Source organism: Oryzias latipes, chromosome 2, assembly GCF_053564925.1.
Source record: "Oryzias latipes strain Hd-rR chromosome 2, Olatipes_Hd-rR_3.1".
NCBI classification, from domain to species: Eukaryota; Metazoa; Chordata; class Actinopteri; order Beloniformes; family Adrianichthyidae; genus Oryzias; species Oryzias latipes.
The window spans coordinates 20859628-20886369 of NC_136238.1; the positions used below are offsets into that span (position 1 = coordinate 20859628).

Sequence of the window (26742 nt, forward strand, 5' to 3'; positions counted from 1 at the left end):
CCCCAATGCAAGGGAGGATTTTGTGGTGGTTTTCCACACCCAACGGCTGATGTCTTTTGCACCTGGCCAGCCATCTTTGTAAGGAAGGGACACTAACGCTAACGTCAGACGCATGCAAGCCAATGTAGCCTATAGACGGGCTCTGGTCCTGTCCAAGATCCAACAAAATGTAACGCGTATATATAGATAGGGATAGAGAGAGAGAAAGCACTAGTTGCATCACACCTAAAACTGCTCACATTTTGCGTTCCGAAGATGGACATGAAGCTTTCACTGTTTCTAAGACATCTTTGTCTTTTACATTGTAAACAGGGGAGAGCGCGAACGCAGTCCCCCACTACCACAAATTATGCAGTTGAGATTCCCACATTTGGGGAATTCACAAGGGTCAGCACGGTCAGGGTGCAATGACAGAGCCTCGCCTTGGGCAAACCACCTTCTTGATCATGGTGTCACCCCTGCCAGGTAAGTATGTCTTCTTGGGTTCAAACAAGGATGACTGCTTCCCCAGTCCTTGACTCTGGCAGTAGGTTTAGCAAGTGCCCCATGCATTTTCCTAATCCCCGAGTCAGACCCATGACCAATACTTTTTGCCATGTTAAAACACTGCTTGTGTTTTGTTATATTGTGTAAAGTTGACATACTTCTGTGAGCCCTGCTTTAAGGCCGGAAAAAGAATTGTTTTACAGTTTCTTTTCCTGTTAAAAGAAACATACATTGGCTTGTGAGTCCCCATCCCCACCCACCAGTGACATCAGAAGGCTTAGAACTTGTCTTCCAGCTGTGGAGCTTACTAAAGGCAGTACGTGTTCAACTTCCTGCTGAAAAGCAAATCTATGTGGAGCCAGCTCAATCAGTCATGAAACGCTTGGCAGAATCCCATAAGAAGATGTTAGTTGCCTGTCAGTGCAACACAAGACGTCTTGAGTTCAGTCAAAATTGAATGTTCTAAGGGTGTGGTTTCCATGCCCCCTTTGCTTGGCTCAGAGGCCACTTTTCTGGCTGTTGTTTCCTACTTGAGCTCAAACTTGCTGTGGAAAGAGATGTGACTTTTGCGTTGTCCCACATCCCCAATGCAAGGGAGGATTTTGTGGTGGTTTTCCACACACAACGGCTGATGTCTTTTGCACCTGGCCAGCCATCTTTGTAAGGAAGGGACACTAACGCTAACGTCAGACGCATGCAAGCCAATGTAGCCTATAGACGGGCTCTGGTCCTGTCCAAGATCCAACAAAATGTAACGCGTATATATAGATATAGATAGGGATAGAGAGAGAGAAAGCACTAGTTGCATCACACCTAAAACTGCTCACATTTTGCATTCTGAAGATGGACATGAAGCTTTCACTGTTCTAACACATCTTTGTCTTTTACATTGTAAACAGGGGAGAGCGCGAACGCAGTCCCCCACTACCACAAATTATGCAGTTGAGATTCCCACATTTGGGGAATTCACAAGGGTCAGCACGGTCAGGGTGCAATGACAGAGCCTCGCCTTGGGCAAACCACCTTCTTGATCATGGTGTCACCCCTGCCAGGTAAGTATGTCTTCTTGGGTTCAAACAAGGATGACTGCTTCCCCAGTCCTTGACTCTGGCAGTAGGTTTAGCAAGTGCCCCATGCATTTTCCTAATCCCCGAGTCAGACCCATGACCAATACTTTTTGCCATGTTAAAACACTGCTTGTGTTTTGTTATATTGTGTAAAGTTGACATACTTCTGTGAGCCCTGCTTTAAGGCCGGAAAAAGAATTGTTTTACAGTTTCTTTTCCTGTTAAAAGAAACATACATTGGCTTGTGGGTCCCCATCCCCACCCACCAGTGACATCAGAAGGCTTAGAACTTGTCTTCCAGCTGTGGAGCTTACTAAAGGCAGTACGTGTTCAACTTCCTGCTGAAAAGCAAATCTATGTGGAGCCAGCTCAATCAGTCATGAAACGCTTGGCAGAATCCCATAAGAAGATGTTAGTTGCCTGTCAGTGCAACACAAGACGTCTTGAGTTCAGTCAAAATTGAATGTTCTAAGGGTGTGGTTTCCATGCCCCCTTTGCTTGGCTCAGAGGCCACTTTTCTGGCTGTTGTTTCCTACTTGAGCTCAAACTTGCTGTGGAAAGAGATGTGACTTTTGCGTTGTCCCACATCCCCAATGCAAGGGAGGATTTTGTGGTGGTTTTCCACACCCAACGGCTGATGTCTTTTGCACCTGGCCAGCCATCTTTGTAAGGAAGGGACACTAACGCTAACGTCAGACGCATGCAAGCCCATGTAGCCTATAGACGGGCTCTGGTCCTGTCCAAGATCCAACAAAATGTAACGCGTATATATAGATAGGGATAGAGAGAGAGAAAGCACTAGTTGCATCACACCTAAAACTGCTCACATTTTGCATTCCGAAGATGGACATGAAGCTTTCACTGTTCTAAGACATCTTTGTCTTTTACATTGTAAACAGGGGAGAGCGTGAACGCAGTCCCCCACTACCACAAATTATGCAGTTGAGATTCCCACATTTGGGGAATTCACAAGGGTCAGCACGGTCAGGGTGCAATGACAGAGCCTCGCCTTGGGCAAACCACCTTCTTGATCATGGTGTCACCCCTGCCAGGTAAGTATGTCTTCTTGGGTTCAAACAAGGAGGACTGCTTCCCCAGTCCTTGACTCTGGCAGTAGGTTTAGCAAGTGCCCCATGCATTTTCCTAATCCCCGAGTCAGACCCATGACCAATACTTTTTGCCATGTTAAAACACTGCTTGTGTTTTGTTATATTGTGTAAAGTTGACATACTTCTGTGAGCCCTGCTTTATGGCCGGAAAAAGAATTGTTTTACAGTTTCTTTTCCTGTTAAAAGAAACATTCATTGGCTTGTGGGTCCCCATCCCCACCCACCAGTGACATCAGAAGGCTGAGAACTTGTCTTCCAGCTGTGGAGCTTACTAAAGGCAGTACGTGTTCAACTTCCTGCTGAAAAGCAAATCTATGTGGAGCCAGCTCAATCAGTCATGAAACGCTTGGCAGAATCCCATAAGAAGATGTTAGTTGCCTGTCAGTGCAACACAAGACGTCTTGAGTTCAGTCAAAATTGAATGTTCTAAGGTTGTGGTTTCCATGCCCCCTTTGCTTGGCTCAGAGGCCACTTTTCTGGCTGTTGTTTCCTACTTGAGCTCAAACTTGCTGTGGAAAGAGATGTGACTTTTGCGTTGTCCCACATCCCCAATGCAAGGGAGGATTTTGTGGTGGTTTTCCACACCCAACGGCTGATGTCTTTTGCACCTGGCCAACCATCTTTGTAAGGAAGGGACACTAACGCTAACGTCAGACGCATGCAAGCCAATGTAGCCTATAGACGGGCTCTGGTCCTGTCCAAGATCCAACAAAATGTAACGCGTATATATAGATATAGATAGGGATAGAGAGAGAGAAAGCACTAGTTGCATCACACCTAAAACTGCTCACATTTTGCATTCCGAAGATGGACATGAAGCTTTCACTGTTCTAAGACATCTTTGTCTTTTACATTGTAAACAGGGGAGAGCGCGAACGCAGTCCCCCACTACCACAAATTATGCAGTTGAGATTCCCACATTTGGGGAATTCACAAGGGTCAGCACGGTCAGGGTGCAATGACAGAGCCTCGCCTTGGGCAAACCACCTTCTTGATCATGGTGTCACCCCTGCCAGGTAAGTATGTCTTCTTGGGTTCAAACAAGGATGACTGCTTCCCCAGTCCTTGACTCTGGCAGTAGGTTTAGCAAGTGCCCCATGCATTTTCCTAATCCCAGAGTCAGACCCATGACCAATACTTTTTGCCATGTTAAAACACTGCTTGTGTTTTGTTATATTGTGTAAAGTTGACATACTTCTGTGAGCCCTGCTTTATGGCCGGAAAAAGAATTGTTTTACAGTTTCTTTTCCTGTTAAAAGAAACATTCATTGGCTTGTGGGTCCCCATCCCCACCCACCAGTGACATCAGAAGGCTGAGAACTTGTCTTCCAGCTGTGGAGCTTACTAAAGGCAGTACGTGTTCAACTTCCTGCTGAAAAGCAAATCTATGTGGAGCCAGCTCAATCAGTCATGAAACGCTTGGCAGAATCCCATAAGAAGATGTTAGTTGCCTGTCAGTGCAACACAAGACGTCTTGAGTTCAGTCAAAATTGAATGTTCTAAGGGTGTGGTTTCCATGCCCCCTTTGCTTGGCTCAGAGGCCACTTTTCTGGCTGTTGTTTCCTACTTGAGCTCAAACTTGCTTTGGAAAGAGATGTGACTTTTGCGTTGTCCCACATCCCCAATGCAAGGGAGGATTTTGTGGTGGTTTTCCACACCCAACGGCTGATGTCTTTTGCACCTGGCCAGCCATCTTTGTAAGGAAGGGACACTAACGCTAACGTCAGACGCATGCAAGCCAATGTAGCCTATAGACGGGCTCTGGTCCTGTCCAAGATCCAACAAAATGTAACGCGTATATATAGATATAGATAGGGATAGAGAGAGAGAAAGCACTAGTTGCATCACACCTAAAACTGCTCACATTTTGCATTCTGAAGATGGACATGAAGCTTTCACTGTTCTAACACATCTTTGTCTTTTACATTGTAAACAGGGGAGAGCGCGAACGCAGTCCCCCACTACCACAAATTATGCAGTTGAGATTCCCACATTTGGGGAATTCACAAGGGTCAGCACGGTCAGGGTGCAATGACAGAGCCTCGCCTTGGGCAAACCACCTTCTTGATCATGGTGTCACCCCTGCCAGGTAAGTATGTCTTCTTGGGTTCAAACAAGGATGACTGCTTCCCCAGTCCTTGACTCTGGCAGTAGGTTTAGCAAGTGCCCCATGCATTTTCCTAATCCCCGAGTCAGACCCATGACCAATACTTTTTGCCATGTTAAAACACTGCTTGTGTTTTGTTATATTGTGTAAAGTTGACATACTTCTGTGAGCCCTGCTTTATGGCCGGAAAAAGAATTGTTTTACAGTTTCTTTTCCTGTTAAAAGAAACATTCATTGGCTTGTGGGTCCCCACCCCCAACCACCAGTGACATCAGAAGGCTGAGAACTTGTCTTCCAGCTGTGGAGCTTACTAAAGGCAGTACGTGTTCAACTTCCTGCTGAAAAGCAAATCTATGTGGAGCCAGCTCAATCAGTCATGAAACGCTTGGCAGAATCCCATAAGAAGATGTTAGTTGCCTGTCAGTGCAACACAAGACGTCTTGAGTTCAGTCAAAATTGAATGTTCTAAGGGTGTGGTTTCCATGCCCCCTTTGCTTGGCTCAGAGGCCACTTTTCTTGCTGTTGTTTCCTACTTGAGCTCAAACTTGCTGTGGAAAGAGATGTGACTTTTGCGTTGTCCCACATCCCCAATGCAAGGGAGGATTTTGTGGTGGTTTTCCACACCCAACGGCTGATGTCTTTTGCACCTGGCCAGCCATCTTTGTAAGGAATGGACACTAACGCTAACGTCAGACGCATGCAAGCCAATGTAGCCTATAGACGGGCTCTGGTCCTGTCCAAGATCCAACAAAATGTAACGCGTATATATAGAAAGGGATAGACAGAGAGAAAGCACTAGTTGCATCACACCTAAAACTGCTCACATTTTGCATTCCGAAGATGGACATGAAGCTTTCACTGTTCTAAGACATCTTTGTCTTTTACATTGTAAACAGGGGAGAGCGCGAACGCAGTCCCCCACTACCACAAATTATGCAGTTGAGATTCGCACATTTGGGGAATTCACAAGGGTCAGCACGGTCAGGGTGCAATGACAGAGCCTCGCCTTGGGCAAACCACCTTCTTGATCATGGTGTCACCCCTGCCAGGTAAGTATGTCTTCTTGGGTTCAAACAAGGAGGACTGCTTCCCCAGTCCTTGACTCTGGCAGTAGGTTTAGCAAGTGCCCCATGCATTTTCCTAATCCCCGAGTCAGACCCATGACCAATACTTTTTGCCATGTTAAAACACTGCTTGTGTTTTGTTATATTGTGTAAAGTTGACATACTTCTGTGAGCCCTGCTTTATGGCCGGAAAAAGAATTGTTTTACAGTTTCTTTTCCTGTTAAAAGAAACATTCATTGGCTTGTGGGTCCCCACCCCCACCCACCAGTGACATCAGAAGGCTGAGAACTTGTCTTCCAGCTGTGGAGCTTACTAAAGGCAGTACGTGTTCAACTTCCTGCTGAAAAGCAAACCTATGTGGAACCAGCTCAATCAGTCATGAAACGCTTGGCAGAATCCCATAAGAAGATGTTAGTTGCCTGTCAGTGCAACACAAGACGTCTTGAGTTCAGTCAAAATTGAATGTTCTAAGGGTGTGGTTTCCATGCCCCCTTTGCTTGGCTCAGAGGCCACTTTTCTGGCTGTTGTTTCCTACTTGAGCTCAAACTTGCTGTGGAAAGAGATGTGACTTTGCGTTGTCCCACATCCCCAATGCAAGGGAGGATTTTGTGGTGTTTTTCCACACCCAACGGCTGATGTCTTTTGCACCTGGCCAGCCATCTTTGTAAGGAAGGGACACTAACGCTAACGTCAGACGCATGCAAGCCAATGTAGCCTATAGACGGGCTCTGGTCCTGTCCAAGATCCAACAAAATGTAACGCGTATATATAGATATAGATAGGGATAGAGAGAGAGAAAGCACTAGTTGCATCACACCTAAAACTGCTCACATTTTGCATTCCGAAGATGGACATGAAGCTTTCACTGTTCTAACACATCTTTGTCTTTTACATTGTAAACAGGGGAGAGCGCGAACGCAGTCCCCCACTACCACAAATTATGCAGTTGAGATTCCCACATTTGGGGAATTCACAAGGGTCAGCACGATCAGGGTGCAATGACAGAGCCTCGCCTTGGGCAAACCACCTTCTTGATCATGGTGTCACCCCTGCCAGGTAAGTATGTCTTCTTGGGTTCAAACAAGGATGACTGCTTCCCCAGTCCTTGACTCTGGCAGTAGGTTTAGCAAGTGCCCCATGCATTTTCCTAATCCCCGAGTCAGACCCATGACCAATACTTTTTGCCATGTTAAAACACTGCTTGTGTTTTGTTATATTGTGTAAAGTTGACATACTTCTGTGAGCCCTGCTTTATGGCCGGAAAAAGAATTGTTTTACAGTTTCTTTTCCTGTTAAAAGAAACATTCATTGGCTTGTGGGTCCCCACCCCCAACCACCAGTGACATCAGAAGGCTGAGAACTTGTCTTCCAGCTGTGGAGCTTACTAAAGGCAGTACGTGTTCAACTTCCTGCTGAAAAGCAAATCTATGTGGAGCCAGCTCAATCAGTCATGAAACGCTTGGCAGAATCCCATAAGAAGATGTTAGTTGCCTGTCAGTGCAACACAAGACGTCTTGAGTTCAGTCAAAATTGAATGTTCTAAGGGTGTGGTTTCCATGCCCCCTTTGCTTGGCTCAGAGGCCACTTTTCTGGCTGTTGTTTCCTACTTGAGCTCAAACTTGCTGTGGAAAGAGATGTGACTTTTGCGTTGTCCCACATCCCCAATGCAAGGGAGGATTTTGTGGTGTTTTTCCACACCCAAGGGCTGATGTCTTTTGCACCTGGCCAGCCATCTTTGTAAGGAAGGGACACTAACGCTAACGTCAGACGCATGCAAGCCAATGTAGCCTATAGACGGGCTCTGGTCCTGTCCAAGATCCAACAAAATGTAACGCGTATATATAGATATAGATAGGGATAGAGAGAGAGAAAGCACTAGTTGCATCACACCTAAAACTGCTCACATTTTGCATTCCGAAGATGGACATGAAGCTTTCACTGTTCTAACACATCTTTGTCTTTTACATTGTAAACAGGGGAGAGCGCGAACGCAGTCCCCCACTACCACAAATTATGCAGTTGAGATTCCCACATTTGGGGAATTCACAAGGGTCAGCACGATCAGGGTGCAATGACAGAGCCTCGCCTTGGGCAAACCACCTTCTTGATCACGGTGTCATCCCTGCCAGGTAAGTATGTCTTCTTGGGTTCAAACAAGGATGACTGCTTCCCCAGTCCTTGACTCTGGCAGTAGGTTTAGCAAGTGCCCCATGCATTTTCCTAATCCCCGAGTCAGACCCATGACCAATACTTTTTGCCATGTTAAAACACTGCTTGTGTTTTGTTATATTGTGTAAAGTTGACATACTTCTGTGAGCCCTGCTTTATGGCCGGAAAAAGAATTGTTTTACAGTTTCTTTTCCTGTTAAAAGAAACATTCATTGGCTTGTGGGTCCCCACCCCCACCCACCAGTGACATCAGAAGGCTGAGAACTTGTCTTCCAGCTGTGGAGCTTACTAAAGGCAGTACGTGTTCAACTTCCTGCTGAAAAGCAAACCTATGTGGAACCAGCTCAATCAGTCATGAAACGCTTGGCAGAATCCCATAAGAAGATGTTAGTTGCCTGTCAGTGCAACACAAGACGTCTTGAGGTTAGTCAAAATTGAATGTTCTAAGGGTGTGGTTTCCATGCCCCCTTTGCTTGGCTCAGAGGCCACTTTTCTGGCTGTTGTTTCCTACTTGAGCTCAAACTTGCTGTGGAAAGAGATGTGACTTTTGCGTTGTCCCACATCCCCAATGCAAGGGAGGATTTTGTGGTGTTTTTCCACACCCAACGGCTGATGTCTTTTGCACCTGGCCAGCCATCTTTGTAAGGAAGGGACACTAACGCTAACGTCAGACGCATGCAAGCCAATGTAGCCTATAGACGGGCTCTGGTCCTGTCCAAGATCCAACAAAATGTAACGCGTATATATAGATAGGGATAGAGAGAGAGAAAGCACTAGTTGCATCACACCTAAAACTGCTCACATTTTGCATTCCGAAGATGGACATGAAGCTTTCACTGTTCTAAGACATCTTTGTCTTTTACATTGTAAACAGGGGAGAGCGCGAACGCAGTCCCCCACTACCACAGATTATGCAGTTGAGATTCCCACATTTGGGGAATTCACAAGGGTCAGCACGATCAGGGTGCAATGACAGAGCCTCGCCTTGGGCAAACCACCTTCTTGATCATGGTGTCACCCCTGCCAGGTAAGTATGTCTTCTTGGGTTCAAACAAGGATGACTGCTTCCCCAGTCCTTGACTCTGGCAGTAGGTTTAGCAAGTGCCCCATGCATTTTCCTAATCCCCGAGTCAGACCCATGACCAATACTTTTTGCCATGTTAAAACACTGCTTGTGTTTTGTTATATTGTGTAAAGTTGACATACTTCTGTGAGCCCTGCTTTATGGCCGGAAAAAGAATTGTTTTACAGTTTCTTTTCCTGTTAAAAGAAACATTCATTGGCTTGTGGGTCCCCACCCCCAACCACCAGTGACATCAGAAGGCTGAGAACTTGTCTTCCAGCTGTGGAGCTTACTAAAGGCAGTACGTGTTCAACTTCCTGCTGAAAAGCAAATCTATGTGGAGCCAGCTCAATCAGTCATGAAACGCTTGGCAGAATCCCATAAGAAGATGTTAGTTGCCTGTCAGTGCAACACAAGACGTCTTGAGTTCAGTCAAAATTGAATGTTCTAAGGGTGTGGTTTCCATGCCCCCTTTGCTTGGCTCAGAGGCCACTTTTCTGGCTGTTGTTTCCTACTTGAGCTCAAACTTGCTGTGGAAAGAGATGTGACTTTTGCGTTGTCCCACATCCCCAATGCAAGGGAGGATTTTGTGGTGTTTTTCCACACCCAAGGGCTGATGTCTTTTGCACCTGGCCAGCCATCTTTGTAAGGAAGGGACACTAACGCTAACGTCAGACGCATGCAAGCCAATGTAGCCTATAGACGGGCTCTGGTCCTGTCCAAGATCCAACAAAATGTAACGCGTATATATAGATATAGATAGGGATAGAGAGAGAGAAAGCACTAGTTGCATCACACCTAAAACTGCTCACATTTTGCATTCCGAAGATGGACATGAAGCTTTCACTGTTCTAACACATCTTTGTCTTTTACATTGTAAACAGGGGAGAGCGCGAACGCAGTCCCCCACTACCACAAATTATGCAGTTGAGATTCCCACATTTGGGGAATTCACAAGGGTCAGCACGATCAGGGTGCAATGACAGAGCCTCGCCTTGGGCAAACCACCTTCTTGATCACGGTGTCATCCCTGCCAGGTAAGTATGTCTTCTTGGGTTCAAACAAGGATGACTGCTTCCCCAGTCCTTGACTCTGGCAGTAGGTTTAGCAAGTGCCCCATGCATTTTCCTAATCCCCGAGTCAGACCCATGACCAATACTTTTTGCCATGTTAAAACACTGCTTGTGTTTTGTTATATTGTGTAAAGTTGACATACTTCTGTGAGCCCTGCTTTATGGCCGGAAAAAGAATTGTTTTACAGTTTCTTTTCCTGTTAAAAGAAACATTCATTGGCTTGTGGGTCCCCACCCCCACCCACCAGTGACATCAGAAGGCTGAGAACTTGTCTTCCAGCTGTGGAGCTTACTAAAGGCAGTACGTGTTCAACTTCCTGCTGAAAAGCAAACCTATGTGGAACCAGCTCAATCAGTCATGAAACGCTTGGCAGAATCCCATAAGAAGATGTTAGTTGCCTGTCAGTGCAACACAAGACGTCTTGAGGTTAGTCAAAATTGAATGTTCTAAGGGTGTGGTTTCCATGCCCCCTTTGCTTGGCTCAGAGGCCACTTTTCTGGCTGTTGTTTCCTACTTGAGCTCAAACTTGCTGTGGAAAGAGATGTGACTTTTGCGTTGTCCCACATCCCCAATGCAAGGGAGGATTTTGTGGTGTTTTTCCACACCCAACGGCTGATGTCTTTTGCACCTGGCCAGCCATCTTTGTAAGGAAGGGACACTAACGCTAACGTCAGACGCATGCAAGCCAATGTAGCCTATAGACGGGCTCTGGTCCTGTCCAAGATCCAACAAAATGTAACGCGTATATATAGATAGGGATAGAGAGAGAGAAAGCACTAGTTGCATCACACCTAAAACTGCTCACATTTTGCATTCCGAAGATGGACATGAAGCTTTCACTGTTCTAAGACATCTTTGTCTTTTACATTGTAAACAGGGGAGAGCGCGAACGCAGTCCCCCACTACCACAGATTATGCAGTTGAGATTCCCACATTTGGGGAATTCACAAGGGTCAGCACGGTCAGGGTGCAATGACAGAGCCTCGCCTTGGGCAAACCACCTTCTTGATCATGGTGTCACCCCTGCCAGGTAAGTATGTCTTCTTGGGTTCAAACAAGGATGACTGCTTCCCCAGTCCTTGACTCTGGCAGTAGGTTTAGCAAGTGCCCCATGCATTTTCCTAATCCCCGAGGGTGTGGTTTCCATGCCCCCTTTGCTTGGCTCAGAGGCCACTTTTCTGGCTGTTGTTTCCTACTTGAGCTCAAACTTGCTTTGGAAAGAGATGTGACTTTTGCGTTGTCCCACATCCCCAATGCAAGGGAGGATTTTGTGGTGGTTTTCCACACCCAACGGCTGATGTCTTTTGCACCTGGCCAGCCATCTTTGTAAGGAAGGGACACTAACGCTAACGTCAGACGCATGCAAGCCAATGTAGCCTATAGACGGGCTCTGGTCCTGTCCAAGATCCAACAAAATGTAACGCGTATATATAGAAAGGGATAGACAGAGAGAAAGCACTAGTTGCATCACACCTAAAACTGCTCACATTTTGCATTCCGAAGATGGACATGAAGCTTTCACTGTTCTAAGACATCTTTGTCTTTTACATTGTAAACAGGGGAGAGCGCGAACGCAGTCCCCCACTACCACAAATTATGCAGTTGAGATTCGCACATTTGGGGAATTCACAAGGGTCAGCACGGTCAGGGTGCAATGACAGAGCCTCGCCTTGGGCAAACCACCTTCTTGATCATGGTGTCACCCCTGCCAGGTAAGTATGTCTTCTTGGGTTCAAACAAGGAGGACTGCTTCCCCAGTCCTTGACTCTGGCAGTAGGTTTAGCAAGTGCCCCATGCATTTTCCTAATCCCCGAGTCAGACCCATGACCAATACTTTTTGCCATGTTAAAACACTGCTTGTGTTTTGTTATATTGTGTAAAGTTGACATACTTCTGTGAGCCCTGCTGTATGGCCGGAAAAAGAATTGTTTTACAGTTTCTTTTCCTGTTAAAAGAAACATTCATTGGCTTGTGGGTCCCCACCCCCACCCACCAGTGACATCAGAAGGCTGAGAACTTGTCTTCCAGCTGTGGAGCTTACTAAAGGCAGTACGTGTTCAACTTCCTGCTGAAAAGCAAACCTATGTGGAACCAGCTCAATCAGTCATGAAACGCTTGGCAGAATCCCATAAGAAGATGTTAGTTGCCTGTCAGTGCAACACAAGACGTCTTGAGTTCAGTCAAAATTGAATGTTCTAAGGGTGTGGTTTCCATGCCCCCTTTGCTTGGCTCAGAGGCCACTTTTCTGGCTGTTGTTTCCTACTTGAGCTCAAACTTGCTGTGGAAAGAGATGTGACTTTGCGTTGTCCCACATCCCCAATGCAAGGGAGGATTTTGTGGTGTTTTTCCACACCCAACGGCTGATGTCTTTTGCACCTGGCCAGCCATCTTTGTAAGGAAGGGACACTAACGCTAACGTCAGACGCATGCAAGCCAATGTAGCCTATAGACGGGCTCTGGTCCTGTCCAAGATCCAACAAAATGTAACGCGTATATATAGATATAGATAGGGATAGAGAGAGATAAAGCACTAGTTGCATCACACCTAAAACTGCTCACATTTTGCATTCCGAAGATGGACATGAAGCTTTCACTGTTCTAACACATCTTTGTCTTTTACATTGTAAACAGGGGAGAGCGCGAACGCAGTCCCCAACTACCACAAATTATGCAGTTGAGATTCCCACATTTGGGGAATTCACAAGGGTCAGCACGATCAGGGTGCAATGACAGAGCCTCGCCTTGGGCAAACCACCTTCTTGATCATGGTGTCACCCCTGCCAGGTAAGTATGTCTTCTTGGGTTCAAACAAGGATGACTGCTTCCCCAGTCCTTGACTCTGGCAGTAGGTTTAGCAAGTGCCCCATGCATTTTCCTAATCCCCGAGTCAGACCCATGACCAATACTTTTTGCCATGTTAAAACACTGCTTGTGTTTTGTTATATTGTGTAAAGTTGACATACTTCTGTGAGCCCTGCTTTATGGCCGGAAAAAGAATTGTTTTACAGTTTCTTTTCCTGTTAAAAGAAACATTCATTGGCTTGTGGGTCCCCACCCCCAACCACCAGTGACATCAGAAGGCTGAGAACTTGTCTTCCAGCTGTGGAGCTTACTAAAGGCAGTACGTGTTCAACTTCCTGCTGAAAAGCAAATCTATGTGGAGCCAGCTCAATCAGTCATGAAACGCTTGGCAGAATCCCATAAGAAGATGTTAGTTGCCTGTCAGTGCAACACAAGACGTCTTGAGTTCAGTCAAAATTGAATGTTCTAAGGGTGTGGTTTCCATGCCCCCTTTGCTTGGCTCAGAGGCCACTTTTCTGGCTGTTGTTTCCTACTTGAGCTCAAACTTGCTGTGGAAAGAGATGTGACTTTTGCGTTGTCCCACATCCCCAATGCAAGGGAGGATTTTGTGGTGTTTTTCCACACCCAAGGGCTGATGTCTTTTGCACCTGGCCAGCCATCTTTGTAAGGAAGGGACACTAACGCTAACGTCAGACGCATGCAAGCCAATGTAGCCTATAGACGGGCTCTGGTCCTGTCCAAGATCCAACAAAATGTAACGCGTATATATAGATATAGATAGGGATAGAGAGAGAGAAAGCACTAGTTGCATCACACCTAAAACTGCTCACATTTTGCATTCCGAAGATGGACATGAAGCTTTCACTGTTCTAACACATCTTTGTCTTTTACATTGTAAACAGGGGAGAGCGCGAACGCAGTCCCCCACTACCACAAATTATGCAGTTGAGATTCCCACATTTGGGGAATTCACAAGGGTCAGCACGGTCAGGGTGCAATGACAGAGCCTCGCCTTGGGCAAACCACCTTCTTGATCATGGTGTCACCCCTGCCAGGTAAGTATGTCTTCTTGGGTTCAAACAAGGAGGACTGCTTCCCCAGTCCTTGACTCTGGCAGTAGGTTTAGCAAGTGCCCCATGCATTTTCCTAATCCCCGAGTCAGACCCATGACCAATACTTTTTGCCATGTTAAAACACTGCTTGTGTTTTGTTATATTGTGTAAAGTTGACATACTTCTGTGAGCCCTGCTTTATGGCCGGAAAAAGAATTGTTTTACAGTTTCTTTTCCTGTTAAAAGAAACATTCATTGGCTTGTGGGTCCCCACCCCCACCCACCAGTGACATCAGAAGGCTGAGAACTTGTCTTCCAGCTGTGGAGCTTACTAAAGGCAGTACGTGTTCAACTTCCTGCTGAAAAGCAAACCTATGTGGAACCAGCTCAATCAGTCATGAAACGCTTGGCAGAATCCCATAAGAAGATGTTAGTTGCCTGTCAGTGCAACACAAGACGTCTTGAGTTCAGTCAAAATTGAATGTTCTAAGGGTGTGGTTTCCATGCCCCCTTTGCTTGGCTCAGAGGCCACTTTTCTGGCTGTTGTTTCCTACTTGAGCTCAAACTTGCTGTGGAAAGAGATGTGACTTTGCGTTGTCCCACATCCCCAATGCAAGGGAGGATTTTGTGGTGTTTTTCCACACCCAACGGCTGATGTCTTTTGCACCTGGCCAGCCATCTTTGTAAGGAAGGGACACTAACGCTAACGTCAGACGCATGCAAGCCAATGTAGCCTATAGACGGGCTCTGGTCCTGTCCAAGATCCAACAAAATGTAACGCGTATATATAGATATAGATAGGGATAGAGAGAGAGAAAGCACTAGTTGCATCACACCTAAAACTGCTCACATTTTGCATTCCGAAGATGGACATGAAGCTTTCACTGTTCTAACACATCTTTGTCTTTTACATTGTAAACAGGGGAGAGCGCGAACGCAGTCCCCCACTACCACAAATTATGCAGTTGAGATTCCCACATTTGGGGAATTCACAAGGGTCAGCACGATCAGGGTGCAATGACAGAGCCTCGCCTTGGGCAAACCACCTTCTTGATCATGGTGTCACCCCTGCCAGGTAAGTATGTCTTCTTGGGTTCAAACAAGGATGACTGCTTCCCCAGTCCTTGACTCTGGCAGTAGGTTTAGCAAGTGCCCCATGCATTTTCCTAATCCCCGAGTCAGACCCATGACCAATACTTTTTGCCATGTTAAAACACTGCTTGTGTTTTGTTATATTGTGTAAAGTTGACATACTTCTGTGAGCCCTGCTTTATGGCCGGAAAAAGAATTGTTTTACAGTTTCTTTTCCTGTTAAAAGAAACATTCATTGGCTTGTGGGTCCCCACCCCCAACCACCAGTGACATCAGAAGGCTGAGAACTTGTCTTCCAGCTGTGGAGCTTACTAAAGGCAGTACGTGTTCAACTTCCTGCTGAAAAGCAAATCTATGTGGAGCCAGCTCAATCAGTCATGAAACGCTTGGCAGAATCCCATAAGAAGATGTTAGTTGCCTGTCAGTGCAACACAAGACGTCTTGAGTTCAGTCAAAATTGAATGTTCTAAGGGTTTGGTTTCCATGCCCCCTTTGCTTGGCTCAGAGGCCACTTTTCTGGCTGTTGTTTCCTACTTGAGCTCAAACTTGCTGTGGAAAGAGATGTGACTTTTGCGTTGTCCCACATCCCCAATGCAAGGGAGGATTTTGTGGTGTTTTTCCACACCCAAGGGCTGATGTCTTTTGCACCTGGCCAGCCATCTTTGTAAGGAAGGGACACTAACGCTAACGTCAGACGCATGCAAGCCAATGTAGCCTATAGACGGGCTCTGGTCCTGTCCAAGATCCAACAAAATGTAACGCGTATATATAGATATAGATAGGGATAGAGAGAGAGAAAGCACTAGTTGCATCACACCTAAAACTGCTCACATTTTGCATTCCGAAGATGGACATGAAGCTTTCACTGTTCTAACACATCTTTGTCTTTTACATTGTAAACAGGGGAGAGCGCGAACGCAGTCCCCCACTACCACAAATTATGCAGTTGAGATTCCCACATTTGGGGAATTCACAAGGGTCAGCACGATCAGGGTGCAATGACAGAGCCTCGCCTTGGGCAAACCACCTTCTTGATCACGGTGTCATCCCTGCCAGGTAAGTATGTCTTCTTGGGTTCAAACAAGGATGACTGCTTCCCCAGTCCTTGACTCTGGCAGTAGGTTTAGCAAGTGCCCCATGCATTTTCCTAATCCCCGAGTCAGACCCATGACCAATACTTTTTGCCATGTTAAAACACTGCTTGTGTTTTGTTATATTGTGTAAAGTTGACATACTTCTGTGAGCCCTGCTTTATGGCCGGAAAAAGAATTGTTTTACAGTTTCTTTTCCTGTTAAAAGAAACATTCATTGGCTTGTGGGTCCCCACCCCCACCCACCAGTGACATCAGAAGGCTGAGAACTTGTCTTCCAGCTGTGGAGCTTACTAAAGGCAGTACGTGTTCAACTTCCTGCTGAAAAGCAAACCTATGTGGAACCAGCTCAATCAGTCATGAAACGCTTGGCAGAATCCCATAAGAAGATGTTAGTTGCCTGTCAGTGCAACACAAGACGTCTTGAGGTTAGTCAAAATTGAATGTTCTAAGGGTGTGGTTTCCATGCCCCCTTTGCTTGGCTCAGAGGCCACTTTTCTGGCTGTTGTTTCCTACTTGAGCTCAAACTTGCTGTGGAAAGAGATGTGACTTTTGCGTTGTCCCACATCCCCAATGCAAGGGAGGATTTTGTGGTGTTTTTCCACACCCAACGGCTGATGTCTTTTGCACCTGGCCAGCCATCTTTGTAAGGAAGGGACACTAACGCTAACGTCAGACGCATGCAAGCCAATGTAGCCTATAGACGGGCTCTGGTCCTGTCCAAGATCCAACAAAATGTAACGCGTATATATAGATAGGGATAGAGAGAGAGAAAGCACTAGTTGCATCACACCTAAAACTGCTCACATTTTGCATTCCGAAGATGGACATGAAGCTTTCACTGTTCTAAGACATCTTTGTCTTTTACATTGTAAACAGGGGAGAGCGCGAACGCAGTCCCCCACTACCACAGATTATGCAGTTGAGATTCCCACATTTGGGGAATTCACAAGGGTCAGCACGGTCAGGGTGCAATGACAGAGCCTCGCCTTGGGCAAACCACCTTCTTGATCATGGTGTCACCCCTGCCAGGTAAGTATGTCTTCTTGGGTTCAAATTAGGATGACTGCTTCCCCAGTCCTTGACTCTGGCAGTAGGTTTAGCAAGTGCCCCATGCATTTTCCTAATCCCCGAGGGTGTGGTTTCCATGCCCCCTTTGCTTGGCTCAGAGGCCACTTTTCTGGCTGTTGTTTCCTACTTGAGCTCAAACTTGCTTTGGAAAGAGATGTGACTTTTGCGTTGTCCCACATCCCCAATGCAAGGGAGGATTTTGTGGTGGTTTTCCACACCCAACGGCTGATGTCTTTTGCACCTGGCCAGCCATCTTTGTAAGGAAGGGACACTAACGCTAACGTCAGACGCATGCAAGCCAATGTAGCCTATAGACGGGCTCTGGTCCTGTCCAAGATCCAACAAAATGTAACGTATATATAGAAAGGGATAGACAGAGAGAAAGCACTAGTTGCATCACACCTAAAACTGCTCACATTTTGCATTCCGAAGATGGACATGAAGCTTTCACTGTTCTAAGACATCTTTGTCTTTTACATTGTAAACAGGGGAGAGCGCGAACGCAGTCCCCCACTACCACAAATTATGCAGTTGAGATTCCCACATTTGGGGAATTCACAAGGGTCAGCACGGTCAGGGTGCAATGACAGAGCCTCGCCTTGGGCAAACCACCTTCTTGATCATGGTGTCACCCCTGCCAGGTAAGTATGTCTTCTTGGGTTCAAACAAGGAGGACTGCTTCCCCAGTCCTTGACTCTGGCAGTAGGTTTAGCAAGTGCCCCATGCATTTTCCTAATCCCCGAGTCAGACCCATGACCAATACTTTTTGCCATGTTAAAACACTGCTTGTGTTTTGTTATATTGTGTAAAGTTGACATACTTCTGTGAGCCCTGCTTTATGGCCGGAAAAAGAATTGTTTTACAGTTTCTTTTCCTGTTAAAAGAAACATTCATTGGCTTGTGGGTCCCCACCCCCACCCACCAGTGACATCAGAAGGCTGAGAACTTGTCTTCCAGCTGTGGAGCTTACTAAAGGCAGTACGTGTTCAACTTCCTGCTGAAAAGCAAACCTATGTGGAACCAGCTCAATCAGTCATGAAACGCTTGGCAGAATCCCATAAGAAGATGTTAGTTGCCTGTCAGTGCAACACAAGACGTCTTGAGTTCAGTCAAAATTGAATGTTCTAAGGGTGTGGTTTCCATGCCCCCTTTGCTTGGCTCAGAGGCCACTTTTCTGGCTGTTGTTTCCTACTTGAGCTCAAACTTGCTGTGGAAAGAGATGTGACTTTGCGTTGTCCCACATCCCCAATGCAAGGGAGGATTTTGTGGTGTTTTTCCACACCCAACGGCTGATGTCTTTTGCACCTGGCCAGCCATCTTTGTAAGGAAGGGACACTAACGCTAACGTCAGACGCATGCAAGCCAATGTAGCCTATAGACGGGCTCTGGTCCTGTCCAAGATCCAACAAAATGTAACGCGTATATATAGATATAGATAGGGATAGAGAGAGAGAAAGCACTAGTTGCATCACACCTAAAACTGCTCACATTTTGCATTCCGAAGATGGACATGAAGCTTTCACTGTTCTAACACATCTTTGTCTTTTACATTGTAAACAGGGGAGAGCGCGAACGCAGTCCCCCACTACCACAAATTATGCAGTTGAGATTCCCACATTTGGGGAATTCACAAGGGTCAGCACGATCAGGGTGCAATGACAGAGCCTCGCCTTGGGCAAACCACCTTCTTGATCATGGTGTCACCCCTGCCAGGTAAGTATGTCTTCTTGGGTTCAAACAAGGATGACTGCTTCCCCAGTCCTTGACTCTGGCAGTAGGTTTAGCAAGTGCCCCATGCATTTTCCTAATCCCCGAGTCAGACCCATGACCAATACTTTTTGCCATGTTAAAACACTGCTTGTGTTTTGTTATATTGTGTAAAGTTGACATACTTCTGTGAGCCCTGCTTTATGGCCGGAAAAAGAATTGTTTTACAGTTTCTTTTCCTGTTAAAAGAAACATTCATTGGCTTGTGGGTCCCCACCCCCAACCACCAGTGACATCAGAAGGCTGAGAACTTGTCTTCCAGCTGTGGAGCTTACTAAAGGCAGTACGTGTTCAACTTCCTGCTGAAAAGCAAATCTATGTGGAGCCAGCTCAATCAGTCATGAAACGCTTGGCAGAATCCCATAAGAAGATGTTAGTTGCCTGTCAGTGCAACACAAGACGTCTTGAGTTCAGTCAAAATTGAATGTTCTAAGGGTGTGGTTTCCATGCCCCCTTTGCTTGGCTCAGAGGCCACTTTTCTGGCTGTTGTTTCCTACTTGAGCTCAAACTTGCTGTGGAAAGAGATGTGACTTTTGCGTTGTCCCACATCCCCAATGCAAGGGAGGATTTTGTGGTGTTTTTCCACACCCAAGGGCTGATGTCTTTTGCACCTGGCCAGCCATCTTTGTAAGGAAGGGACACTAACGCTAACGTCAGACGCATGCAAGCCAATGTAGCCTATAGACGGGCTCTGGTCCTGTCCAAGATCCAACAAAATGTAACGCGTATATATAGATATAGATAGGGATAGAGAGAGAGAAAGCACTAGTTGCATCACACCTAAAACTGCTCACATTTTGCATTCCGAAGATGGACATGAAGCTTTCACTGTTCTAACACATCTTTGTCTTTTACATTGTAAACAGGGGAGAGCGCGAACGCAGTCCCCCACTACCACAAATTATGCAGTTGAGATTCCCACATTTGGGGAATTCACAAGGGTCAGCACGATCAGGGTGCAATGACAGAGCCTCGCCTTGGGCAAACCACCTTCTTGATCATGGTGTCACCCCTGCCAGGTAAGTATGTCTTCTTGGGTTCAAACAAGGATGACTGCTTCCCCAGTCCTTGACTCTGGCAGTAGGTTTAGCAAGTGCCCCATGCATTTTCCTAATCCCCGAGTCAGACCCATGACCAATACTTTTTGCCATGTTAAAACACTGCTTGTGTTTTGTTATATTGTGTAAAGTTGACATACTTCTGTGAGCCCTGCTTTATGGCCGGAAAAAGAATTGTTTTACAGTTTCTTTTCCTGTTAAAAGAAACATTCATTGGCTTGTGGGTCCCCACCCCCACCCACCAGTGACATCAGAAGGCTGAGAACTTGTCTTCCAGCTGTGGAGCTTACTAAAGGCAGTACGTGTTCAACTTCCTGCTGAAAAGCAAACCTATGTGGAACCAGCTCAATCAGTCATGAAACGCTTGGCAGAATCCCATAAGAAGATGTTAGTTGCCTGTCAGTGCAACACAAGACGTCTTGAGGTTAGTCAAAATTGAATGTTCTAAGGGTGTGGTTTCCATGCCCCCTTTGCTTGGCTCAGAGGCCACTTTTCTGGCTGTTGTTTCCTACTTGAGCTCAAACTTGCTGTGGAAAGAGATGTGACTTTTGCGTTGTCCCACATCCCCAATGCAAGGGAGGATTTTGTGGTGTTTTTCCACACCCAACGGCTGATGTCTTTTGCACCTGGCCAGCCATCTTTGTAAGGAAGGGACACTAACGCTAACGTCAGACGCATGCAAGCCAATGTAGCCTATAGACGGGCTCTGGTCCTGTCCAAGATCCAACAAAATGTAACGCGTATATATAGATAGGGATAGAGAGAGAGAAAGCACTAGTTGCATCACACCTAAAACTGCTCACATTTTGCATTCCGAAGATGGACATGAAGCTTTCACTGTTCTAACACATCTTTGTCTTTTACATTGTAAACAGGGGAGAGCGCGAACGCAGTCCCCCACTACCACAGATTATGCAGTTGAGATTCCCACATTTGGGGAATTCACAAGGGTCAGCACGGTCAGGGTGCAATGACAGAGCCTCGCCTTGGGCAAACCACCTTCTTGATCATGGTGTCACCCCTGCCAGGTAAGTATGTCTTCTTGGGTTCAAACAAGGATGACTGCTTCCCCAGTCCTTGACTCTGGCAGTAGGTTTAGCAAGTGCCCCATGCATTTTCCTAATCCCCGAGGGTGTGGTTTCCATGCCCCCTTTGCTTGGCTCAGAGGCCACTTTTCTGGCTGTTGTTTCCTACTTGAGCTCAAACTTGCTTTGGAAAGAGATGTGACTTTTGCGTTGTCCCACATCCCCAATGCAAGGGAGGATTTTGTGGTGGTTTTCCACACCCAACGGCTGATGTCTTTTGCACCTGGCCAGCCATCTTTGTAAGGAAGGGACACTAACGCTAACGTCAGACGCATGCAAGCCAATGTAGCCTATAGACGGGCTCTGGTCCTGTCCAAGATCCAACAAAATGTAACGCGTATATATAGATAGGGATAGAGAGAGAGAAAGCACTAGTTGCATCACACCTAAAACTGCTCACATTTTGCATTCCGAAGATGGACATGAAGCTTTCACTGTTCTAAGACATCTTTGTCTTTTACATTGTAAACAGGGGAGAGCGCGAACGCAGTCCCCCACTACCACAAATTATGCAGTTGAGATTCCCACATTTGGGGAATTCACAAGGGTCAGCACGGTCAGGGTGCAATGACAGAGCCTCGCCTTGGGCAAACCACCTTCTTGATCATGGTGTCACCCCTGCCAGGTAAGTATGTCTACTTGGGTTCAAACAAGGATGACTGCTTCCCCAGTCCTTGACTCTGGCAGTAGGTTTAGCAAGTGCCCCATGCATTTTCCTAATCCCCGAGTCAGACCCATGACCAATACTTTTTGCCATGTTAAAACACTGCTTGTGTTTTGTTATATTGTGTAAAGTTGACATACTTCTGTGAGCCCTGCTTTAAGGCCGGAAAAAGAATTGTTTTACAGTTTCTTTTCCTGTTAAAAGAAACATACATTGGCTTGTGGGTCCCCATCCCCACCCACCAGTGACATCAGAAGGCTGAGAACTTGTCTTCCAGCTGTGGAGCTTACTAAAGGCAGTACGTGTTCAACTTCCTGCTGAAAAGCAAATCTATGTGGAGCCAGCTCAATCAGTCATGAAACGCTTGGCAGAATCCCATAAGAAGATGTTAGTTGCCTGTCAGTGCAACACAAGACGTCTTGAGTTCAGTCAAAATTGAATGTTCTAAGGGTGTGGTTTCCATGCCCCCTTTGCTTGGCTCAGAGGCCACTTTTCTGGCTGTTGTTTCCTACTTGAGCTCAAACTTGCTGTGGAAAGAGATGTGACTTTTGCGTTGTCCCACATCCCCAATGCAAGGGAGGATTTTGTGGTGGTTTTCCACACCCAACGGCTGATGTCTTTTGCACCTGGCCAGCCATCTTTGTAAGGAAGGGACACTAACGCTAACGTCAGACGCATGCAAGCCAATGTAGCCTATAGACGGGCTCTGGTCCTGTCCAAGATCCAACAAAATGTAACGCGTATATATAGATATAGATAGGGATAGAGAGAGAGAAAGCACTAGTTGCATCACACCTAAAACTGCTCACATTTTGCATTCCGAAGATGGACATGAAGCTTTCACTGTTCTAACACATCTTTGTCTTTTACATTGTAAACAGGGGAGAGCGCGAACGCAGTCCCCCACTACCACAAATTATGCAGTTGAGATTCCCACATTTGGGGAATTCACAAGGGTCAGCACGGTCAGGGTGCAATGACAGAGCCTCGCCTTGGGCAAACCACCTTCTTGATCATGGTGTCACCCCTGCCAGGTAAGTATGTCTTCTTGGGTTCAAACAAGGAGGACTGCTTCCCCAGTCCTTGACTCTGGCAGTAGGTTTAGCAAGTGCCCCATGCATTTTCCTAATCCCCGAGTCAGACCCATGACCAATACTTTTTGCCATGTTAAAACACTGTTTGTGTTTTGTTATATTGTGTAAAGTTGACATACTTCTGTGAGCCCTGCTTTATGGCCGGAAAAAGAATTGTTTTACAGTTTCTTTTCCTGTTAAAAGAAACATACATTGGCTTGTGGGTCCCCATCCCCACCCACCAGTGACATCAGAAGGCTGAGAACTTGTCTTCCAGCTGTGGAGCTTACTAAAGGCAGTACGTGTTCAACTTCCTGCTGAAAAGCAAATCTATGTGGAGCCAGCTCAATCAGTCATGAAACGCTTGGCAGAATCCCATAAGAAGATGTTAGTTGCCTGTCAGTGCAACACAAGACGTCTTGAGTTCAGTCAAAATTGAATGTTCTAAGGGTGTGGTTTCCATGCCCCCTTTGCTTGGCTCAGAGGCCACTTTTCTGGCTGTTGTTTCCTACTTGAGCTCAAACTTGCTTTGGAAAGAGATGTGACTTTTGCGTTGTCCCACATCCCCAATGCAAGGGAGGATTTTGTGGTGGTTTTCCACACCCAACGGCTGATGTCTTTTGCACCTGGCCAGCCATCTTTGTAAGGAAGGGACACTAACGCTAACGTCAGACGCATGCAAGCCAATGTAGCCTATAGACGGGCTCTGGTCCTGTCCAAGATCCAACAAAATGTAACGCGTATATATAGATAGGGATAGAGAGAGAGAAAGCACTAGTTGCATCACACCTAAAACTGCTCACATTTTGCATTCCGAAGATGGACATGAAGCTTTCACTGTTCTAACACATCTTTGTCTTTTACATTGTAAACAGGGGAGAGCGCGAACGCAGTCCCCCACTACCACAAATTATGCAGTTGAGATTCCCACATTTGGGGAATTCACAAGGGTCAGCACGGTCAGGGTGCAATGACAGAGCCTCGCCTTGGGCAAACCACCTTCTTGATCATGGTGTCACCCCTGCCAGGTAAGTATGTCTACTTGGGTTCAAACAAGGATGACTGCTTCCCCAGTCCTTGACTCTGGCAGTAGGTTTAGCAAGTGCCCCATGCATTTTCCTAATCCCCGAGTCAGACCCATGACCAATACTTTTTGCCATGTTAAAACACTGCTTGTGTTTTGTTATATTGTGTAAAGTTGACATACTTCTGTGAGCCCTGCTTTAAGGCCGGAAAAAGAATTGTTTTACAGTTTCTTTTCCTGTTAAAAGAAACATACATTGGCTTGTGGGTCCCCATCCCCACCCACCAGTGACATCAGAAGGCTGAGAACTTGTCTTCCAGCTGTGGAGCTTACTAAAGGCAGTACGTGTTCAACTTCCTGCTGAAAAGCAAATCTATGTGGAGCCAGCTCAATCAGTCATGAAACGCTTGGCAGAATCCCATAAGAAGATGTTAGTTGCCTGTCAGTGCAACACAAGACGTCTTGAGTTCAGTCAAAATTGAATGTTCTAAGGGTGTGGTTTCCATGCCCCCTTTGCTTGGCTCAGAGGCCACTTTTCTGGCTGTTGTTTCCTACTTGAGCTCAAACTTGCTGTGGAAAGAGATGTGACTTTTGCGTTGTCCCACATCCCCAATGCAAGGGAGGATTTTGTGGTGGTTTTCCACACCCAACGGCTGATGTCTTTTGCACCTGGCCAGCCATCTTTGTAAGGAAGGGACACTAACGCTAACGTCAGACGCATGCAAGCCAATGTAGCCTATAGACGGGCTCTGGTCCTGTCCAAGATCCAACAAAATGTAACGCGTATATATAGATATAGATAGGGATAGAGAGAGAGAAAGCACTAGTTGCATCACACCTAAAACTGCTCACATTTTGCATTCCGAAGATGGACATGAAGCTTTCACTGTTCTAACACATCTTTGTCTTTTACATTGTAAACAGGGGAGAGCGCGAACGCAGTCCCCCACTACCACAAATTATGCAGTTGAGATTCCCACATTTGGGGAATTCACAAGGGTCAGCACGGTCAGGGTGCAATGACAGAGCCTCGCCTTGGGCAAACCACCTTCTTGATCATGGTGTCACCCCTGCCAGGTAAGTATGTCTTCTTGGGTTCAAACAAGGAGGACTGCTTCCCCAGTCCTTGACTCTGGCAGTAGGTTTAGCAAGTGCCCCATGCATTTTCCTAATCCCCGAGTCAGACCCATGACCAATACTTTTTGCCATGTTAAAACACTGTTTGTGTTTTGTTATATTGTGTAAAGTTGACATACTTCTGTGAGCCCTGCTTTATGGCCGGAAAAAGAATTGTTTTACAGTTTCTTTTCCTGTTAAAAGAAACATACATTGGCTTGTGGGTCCCCATCCCCACCCACCAGTGACATCAGAAGGCTGAGAACTTGTCTTCCAGCTGTGGAGCTTACTAAAGGCAGTACGTGTTCAACTTCCTGCTGAAAAGCAAATCTATGTGGAGCCAGCTCAATCAGTCATGAAACGCTTGGCAGAATCCCATAAGAAGATGTTAGTTGCCTGTCAGTGCAACACAAGACGTCTTGAGTTCAGTCAAAATTGAATGTTCTAAGGGTGTGGTTTCCATGCCCCCTTTGCTTGGCTCAGAGGCCACTTTTCTGGCTGTTGTTTCCTACTTGAGCTCAAACTTGCTTTGGAAAGAGATGTGACTTTTGCGTTGTCCCACATCCCCAATGCAAGGGAGGATTTTGTGGTGGTTTTCCACACCCAACGGCTGATGTCTTTTGCACCTGGCCAGCCATCTTTGTAAGGAAGGGACACTAACGCTAACGTCAGACGCATGCAAGCCAATGTAGCCTATAGACGGGCTCTGGTCCTGTCCAAGATCCAACAAAATGTAACGCGTATATATAGATAGGGATAGAGAGAGAGAAAGCACTAGTTGCATCACACCTAAAACTGCTCACATTTTGCATTCCGAAGATGGACATGAAGCTTTCACTGTTCTAACACATCTTTGTCTTTTACATTGTAAACAGGGGAGAGCGCGAACGCAGTCCCCCACTACCACAAATTATGCAGTTGAGATTCCCACATTTGGGGAATTCACAAGGGTCAGCACGGTCAGGGTGCAATGACAGAGCCTCGCCTTGGGCAAACCACCTTCTTGATCATGGTGTCACCCCTGCCAGGTAAGTATGTCTACTTGGGTTCAAACAAGGATGACTGCTTCCCCAGTCCTTGACTCTGGCAGTAGGTTTAGCAAGTGCCCCATGCATTTTCCTAATCCCCGAGTCAGACCCATGACCAATACTTTTTGCCATGTTAAAACACTGCTTGTGTTTTGTTATATTGTGTAAAGTTGACATACTTCTGTGAGCCCTGCTTTAAGGCCGGAAAAAGAATTGTTTTACAGTTTCTTTTCCTGTTAAAAGAAACATACATTGGCTTGTGGGTCCCCATCCCCACCCACCAGTGACATCAGAAGGCTGAGAACTTGTCTTCCAGCTGTGGAGCTTACTAAAGGCAGTACGTGTTCAACTTCCTGCTGAAAAGCAAATCTATGTGGAGCCAGCTCAATCAGTCATGAAACGCTTGGCAGAATCCCATAAGAAGATGTTAGTTGCCTGTCAGTGCAACACAAGACGTCTTGAGTTCAGTCAAAATTGAATGTTCTAAGGGTGTGGTTTCCATGCCCCCTTTGCTTGGCTCAGAGGCCACTTTTCTGGCTGTTGTTTCCTACTTGAGCTCAAACTTGCTGTGGAAAGAGATGTGACTTTTGCGTTGTCCCACATCCCCAATGCAAGGGAGGATTTTGTGGTGGTTTTCCACACCCAACGGCTGATGTCTTTTGCACCTGGCCAGCCATCT

At 46.3% G+C, this 26742-nt stretch overlaps 26 non-coding genes across 26 annotated transcripts; all 26 read right to left on the bottom strand.

Moving 5' to 3' along the window:
- Positions 1 to 309: 309 nt before the first annotated feature.
- Positions 310 to 473, bottom strand: LOC144990560 (U1 spliceosomal RNA). The gene has a single exon (XR_013654512.1). It is a non-coding gene; the product is annotated as a U1 spliceosomal RNA (small nuclear RNA).
- A 909-nt stretch (positions 474 to 1382) lies between these two features.
- LOC144990561 (U1 spliceosomal RNA) lies at positions 1383 to 1546 on the bottom strand. The gene has a single exon (XR_013654513.1). It is a non-coding gene; the product is annotated as a U1 spliceosomal RNA (small nuclear RNA).
- A 903-nt stretch (positions 1547 to 2449) lies between these two features.
- Positions 2450 to 2613, bottom strand: LOC144990617 (U1 spliceosomal RNA). The gene has a single exon (XR_013654575.1). It is a non-coding gene; the product is annotated as a U1 spliceosomal RNA (small nuclear RNA).
- Positions 2614 to 3522: 909 nt separating this feature from the next.
- On the bottom strand, positions 3523 to 3686 carry LOC144990562 (U1 spliceosomal RNA). The gene has a single exon (XR_013654514.1). It is a non-coding gene; the product is annotated as a U1 spliceosomal RNA (small nuclear RNA).
- A 909-nt stretch (positions 3687 to 4595) lies between these two features.
- LOC144990563 (U1 spliceosomal RNA) lies at positions 4596 to 4759 on the bottom strand. The gene has a single exon (XR_013654515.1). It is a non-coding gene; the product is annotated as a U1 spliceosomal RNA (small nuclear RNA).
- Positions 4760 to 5662: 903 nt separating this feature from the next.
- Positions 5663 to 5826, bottom strand: LOC144990662 (U1 spliceosomal RNA). The gene has a single exon (XR_013654621.1). It is a non-coding gene; the product is annotated as a U1 spliceosomal RNA (small nuclear RNA).
- A 908-nt stretch (positions 5827 to 6734) lies between these two features.
- Positions 6735 to 6898, bottom strand: LOC144990599 (U1 spliceosomal RNA). Its single transcript, XR_013654556.1, has one exon. It is a non-coding gene; the product is annotated as a U1 spliceosomal RNA (small nuclear RNA).
- Positions 6899 to 7807: 909 nt separating this feature from the next.
- Positions 7808 to 7971, bottom strand: LOC144990666 (U1 spliceosomal RNA). Its single transcript, XR_013654625.1, has one exon. It is a non-coding gene; the product is annotated as a U1 spliceosomal RNA (small nuclear RNA).
- A 903-nt stretch (positions 7972 to 8874) lies between these two features.
- LOC144990655 (U1 spliceosomal RNA) lies at positions 8875 to 9038 on the bottom strand. Its single transcript, XR_013654614.1, has one exon. It is a non-coding gene; the product is annotated as a U1 spliceosomal RNA (small nuclear RNA).
- A 909-nt stretch (positions 9039 to 9947) lies between these two features.
- Positions 9948 to 10111, bottom strand: LOC144990667 (U1 spliceosomal RNA). Its single transcript, XR_013654626.1, has one exon. It is a non-coding gene; the product is annotated as a U1 spliceosomal RNA (small nuclear RNA).
- Positions 10112 to 11014: 903 nt separating this feature from the next.
- On the bottom strand, positions 11015 to 11178 carry LOC144990634 (U1 spliceosomal RNA). Its single transcript, XR_013654593.1, has one exon. It is a non-coding gene; the product is annotated as a U1 spliceosomal RNA (small nuclear RNA).
- A 518-nt stretch (positions 11179 to 11696) lies between these two features.
- On the bottom strand, positions 11697 to 11860 carry LOC144990663 (U1 spliceosomal RNA). The gene has a single exon (XR_013654622.1). It is a non-coding gene; the product is annotated as a U1 spliceosomal RNA (small nuclear RNA).
- Positions 11861 to 12768: 908 nt separating this feature from the next.
- Positions 12769 to 12932, bottom strand: LOC144990621 (U1 spliceosomal RNA). The gene has a single exon (XR_013654580.1). It is a non-coding gene; the product is annotated as a U1 spliceosomal RNA (small nuclear RNA).
- Positions 12933 to 13841: 909 nt separating this feature from the next.
- On the bottom strand, positions 13842 to 14005 carry LOC144990564 (U1 spliceosomal RNA). The gene has a single exon (XR_013654516.1). It is a non-coding gene; the product is annotated as a U1 spliceosomal RNA (small nuclear RNA).
- Positions 14006 to 14913: 908 nt separating this feature from the next.
- On the bottom strand, positions 14914 to 15077 carry LOC144990600 (U1 spliceosomal RNA). The gene has a single exon (XR_013654558.1). It is a non-coding gene; the product is annotated as a U1 spliceosomal RNA (small nuclear RNA).
- Positions 15078 to 15986: 909 nt separating this feature from the next.
- LOC144990669 (U1 spliceosomal RNA) lies at positions 15987 to 16150 on the bottom strand. Its single transcript, XR_013654628.1, has one exon. It is a non-coding gene; the product is annotated as a U1 spliceosomal RNA (small nuclear RNA).
- Positions 16151 to 17053: 903 nt separating this feature from the next.
- LOC144990637 (U1 spliceosomal RNA) lies at positions 17054 to 17217 on the bottom strand. The gene has a single exon (XR_013654595.1). It is a non-coding gene; the product is annotated as a U1 spliceosomal RNA (small nuclear RNA).
- Positions 17218 to 17733: 516 nt separating this feature from the next.
- Positions 17734 to 17897, bottom strand: LOC144990565 (U1 spliceosomal RNA). The gene has a single exon (XR_013654518.1). It is a non-coding gene; the product is annotated as a U1 spliceosomal RNA (small nuclear RNA).
- Positions 17898 to 18805: 908 nt separating this feature from the next.
- On the bottom strand, positions 18806 to 18969 carry LOC144990601 (U1 spliceosomal RNA). The gene has a single exon (XR_013654559.1). It is a non-coding gene; the product is annotated as a U1 spliceosomal RNA (small nuclear RNA).
- Positions 18970 to 19878: 909 nt separating this feature from the next.
- On the bottom strand, positions 19879 to 20042 carry LOC144990603 (U1 spliceosomal RNA). Its single transcript, XR_013654561.1, has one exon. It is a non-coding gene; the product is annotated as a U1 spliceosomal RNA (small nuclear RNA).
- A 903-nt stretch (positions 20043 to 20945) lies between these two features.
- Positions 20946 to 21109, bottom strand: LOC144990638 (U1 spliceosomal RNA). The gene has a single exon (XR_013654596.1). It is a non-coding gene; the product is annotated as a U1 spliceosomal RNA (small nuclear RNA).
- Positions 21110 to 21627: 518 nt separating this feature from the next.
- Positions 21628 to 21791, bottom strand: LOC144990566 (U1 spliceosomal RNA). The gene has a single exon (XR_013654519.1). It is a non-coding gene; the product is annotated as a U1 spliceosomal RNA (small nuclear RNA).
- Positions 21792 to 22700: 909 nt separating this feature from the next.
- On the bottom strand, positions 22701 to 22864 carry LOC144990567 (U1 spliceosomal RNA). Its single transcript, XR_013654520.1, has one exon. It is a non-coding gene; the product is annotated as a U1 spliceosomal RNA (small nuclear RNA).
- Positions 22865 to 23767: 903 nt separating this feature from the next.
- LOC144990568 (U1 spliceosomal RNA) lies at positions 23768 to 23931 on the bottom strand. The gene has a single exon (XR_013654521.1). It is a non-coding gene; the product is annotated as a U1 spliceosomal RNA (small nuclear RNA).
- Positions 23932 to 24840: 909 nt separating this feature from the next.
- LOC144990570 (U1 spliceosomal RNA) lies at positions 24841 to 25004 on the bottom strand. The gene has a single exon (XR_013654524.1). It is a non-coding gene; the product is annotated as a U1 spliceosomal RNA (small nuclear RNA).
- Positions 25005 to 25907: 903 nt separating this feature from the next.
- Positions 25908 to 26071, bottom strand: LOC144990571 (U1 spliceosomal RNA). Its single transcript, XR_013654525.1, has one exon. It is a non-coding gene; the product is annotated as a U1 spliceosomal RNA (small nuclear RNA).
- Between the last annotated feature and the right edge of the window lie 671 nt (positions 26072 to 26742).